Below are 3,825 nucleotides of genomic sequence, written 5' to 3' on the forward strand. Positions count from 1 at the left end.
TCGGCCTCAAACAAACGGCATTGTCGTTTCACAGTCAGTAACAGCATCGCCGTTTCAATCCATCTTGACGTCTCAACATCGGCATTAATCCGTTGTAGGTCTCTGGCGTGAGCATCAGATCCGGCTGATCTTCGGGCCACATTGGTCGCCGATTGCTTCTTTTTTCTCAGATTTGACAGTCATGTATAACATTCGGGTTCTTACATTTTAACCTTCACGTTTCTACATTAACCTTCGGGTTCTCCTTTAAACATTCGGGTTTCGTTCAAGGATTATTATCTTGAACTTTGAATTGCTGCTATTATGGCCTCTTCACTAGCACCTCCTTCTCAGGCTCGGTCTGAGTTCTTTTGCACCTATTGCAAGAAGGAGGGACACTGCTTAGAGGCATGTTTCCAGCTTCATCCTGAGTTACGTTCCTTAGCTTTAAATTTGTAATGAATTATTTCAAAAAAAGTTGCAAATGATAGTGATATGGGTGAGTAGGTGCCAACCTAGTTGGGATTTACTCATCTATTGTGATGCGACGAATTTCAAAATAAATTTATACTTGTAAAGGATTTACTGATTATTAATAAAGAAATTATTTTTATCATCTTTTATTTTTATAATTTTTTGTCGATTTTACCTGGCCCGGGCCCGGTTTCCCGAGCCGGCCCGGATGGACCCCCCTACTTGAGATGCAAGCTTATGTGTGGGGGGTATCACAAAAAATATATAGTGAAATAATAACAATTATAAGCAAAACAATCACAGAAAACAATCGTAGCCATAACACATACAATATTATAGTGCTTCGGATAAATAATCCTACATCCACTCTTGTTTCTTGCGAAGGGGCATCCTAACAATGTGAGAGTTCTCTAAATTACACACTTGATTCATGAGACTTATAAGTCCGAAAACTTAGTTTCTCCTAAACTAGTCATCTAACCTAATTCTTCATAGTGTGTAATCCTAGCTCTAGCTAGTAATCAATCAATTCCTCAACTAATACAGACTCAGAGTAAGCGGTAAATTCTCAATTCACATTGGCTTGTGTGCGTCGTAAAAACAAGTTTAATGTAGGAAGTAAATATCAATTAAGCATAACTAGGAAGGTATTACAGTTCTTTGATTATACAATTGTAATATATTGATACTAATCCCTCTGTAATATAATCCATTCAAATAAGTTACTGGGGTTTTTCAATATTAGTCCCTTAAATCTATAGTGTTTTGCTACATATAATCCATTCAAATAAGTTACTGGGGTTTTTCAATATTAGTCCCTTAAATCTATAGTGTTTTGCTACTAGTTCTCTAAATCATTAAAATTTGTGGGTTTTTCAATATTAGTCCCTTAAATCTATAGTGTTTTGCTACTAGTTCTCTAAATCATTAAAATTTGATATTAGTCCCCCAAATCTCAATATCATACTAATATTAATCCCTTTGTCATATAATCGGTTCAAATAACATTGTTTAGTTCCAAATTATTTACAAAGTCTTTGTTTGTAGTAAGAACGTGAGGATTATGTCCAGTGGAGTCGCGTCAAAAACATCAAGGAAAGATACTGAAATTTAAAAAAAAAAAAAAAAACAAGGAGAGGTGCATGTTCAAGTGTATTTTGACAAGGTGGTGCATTAATAGAATATTAGTCAATTATATTAGTTTGAAGGGTGATAATCCTCCTAAAAATAAACACCTTATGGGCTATGTGAAGTTTGTGCGAAAATTACTCAATGTAAAAACAAAACGTTGTATGTGACTAAAATAGTCATAAAATATCATAATTTTTTAGCACTATAGTCCAGGGAATAAAATACCCCTTAATCTGGAATAAAAAAAAGGCTGCCTATAGTTTCCCCTAATTTGCACTGAAATACCCTTTAGTTTTTCCTACTTTGCACTTATATATCCTCACTTGTTTTTTTATACTTATGTGCCCTTAAGTTTTTAAAACTTGCATCGATGTACTCTCACCGGCAACACTTAAAGTACCCTAAGGTTATTAAAATTATAATTTAAATACTTAAAGTTTTTAAAAACTTGCACTTAGATAACCTTAATTATGCAAACTTGAGAGTATTATAGCGTAAGTTTTAAAAACTTTAGGGTATTTAAGTGTAAATTAAAGAAACTTTAGGGTACATGATTATACCAAGAAAAGTGAGGTATATAAGTGGAAGTTTTAAAAACTTTAAGGCATGTAAGTGCAAACTACGGGGTATTTAAGTGCAATTAAGTGAAAGCTTTTCAAGGGCCTAGAGGGTATTTTCCCACAAAAGCCATTTCTCGACCTATACCAGATTATATGACCATGCGGGGCCACCGTCTCTTACTAAATTCCCCGGCCGCCTCCTCTTCCTTCCTCGACTACCCGATTTCTTCTCTAGGGTTTTCAATCTCCCCTTTCCCCGGTCCCAAATCCCCAAACTCAAAACCCTAACACGTGATGCTCCTCCTTCAAAAGTAGAGAAGATGAGAGAACTCCTCCAAACCCTAACGGGCGTCCCGCTATCGATCTCGCCGGAGCCGAACATCCCGGAGATCTCCGGCGGTGGATCGTCGGGACTCTTGTGGTGGTCGACTGCCATGGCCTCCTCTTCAATCTCTCCCTCATCGTCCCCTCGGCGATCTTCGTCGTTTACTTAGCTTCGCAAGCGAGGAGCAGCTTTGCGAAGCTCACTTACGGGAGGTCGCAGATTATGATCGCGTATTATGCTCTTTTGTGGGTTGTTAGCATCCTCAATCTCTTATGGTGCTTTCTCCAGGTTCGTGCTCGAATGTTTCTTTTGTGCCGGATTAGGGTTTCATTGGGATGTTGATTTTATGTTCAGTTATTATTTATCTACAGGAATCACTGCAATTGCTCATGTCGATATTAGAATCCTTGAACACTAGTTATGATGTTGTCTTGTTCAGGGAAGTGCGATTTTTTTATTAGATGTTAGAGTGTAGTCCTTAGGATACCTAATCAGTTGACAAGTGCAAGCATTTTGCTGTTGAATTCGGGAAGTTTCTAAAATATTCTCAGGTAAATTCCACGAAGATGCGAAGTAATTTTTTTGGGTGGTTTTTTTAATCTTGGACTGGACATATGGAGGTTTTTTTTTAAATCAAAAAGTTAGTTTAGAGGACGACCAGTCAGTTTAATAAGAGGACTGCTCTTTGTTGCTGTTGAATGTTTTGCGGGTTTGTTCTAGTGTAAATTACAGGAACCTATGATCTAAACCTGGCCTCATGTGATAGTGATGCCATAAAAAATTTTCTGTTCTCACCAAGTCTTACTTGTTATGACAGGAAGGCTAAGAAAGAAGCCGATGATAGACAATATACCTTAAATTTCTGAGAATTGCTTAGTTGTTCTTTTATCATTCCTTTTTCAAATGACACTAACTTCTCTAGCTCACGAGACAGCAACAAAAATCTAGACCTTTCTCCATCGGAAGACTAAGTTATAATTTTATTGAAGATTATTTTCAAATTAACTAAACAGATTTATTTGAATTTTGAAGTGAGGAGGTCTTAATCTAATGGGGTGTTCACGTTCGAAAATGGCTCTTTAATTCCTTTGAGCTTCTCACTTAGTGTGTTCTGAAGCTCTTTTTTTGGGGTGGGAGGTTGTCCGCCCGAGGGGGGGGGGGTTTACACAAAATGTAAATTACAGGGTGGAAGATGGGTACTTCTCAGCCTTAATTTTTTACCACAAAAGATAGGAGGTATTTTTAAAATAACTATGGGAAGGAAGAAGATAAGGGACACGTTTAAACTGTAAACCAACTAAGAGTGGAAAGCTTAATGTTGTTCCTAAACAAAAGCAACTCTGTATGCTATGTTCC

Source organism: Asparagus officinalis, chromosome 3 (genome assembly GCF_001876935.1).
Source record: "Asparagus officinalis chromosome 3, Aspof.V1, whole genome shotgun sequence".
Classification (NCBI taxonomy): domain Eukaryota; kingdom Viridiplantae; phylum Streptophyta; class Magnoliopsida; order Asparagales; family Asparagaceae; genus Asparagus; species Asparagus officinalis.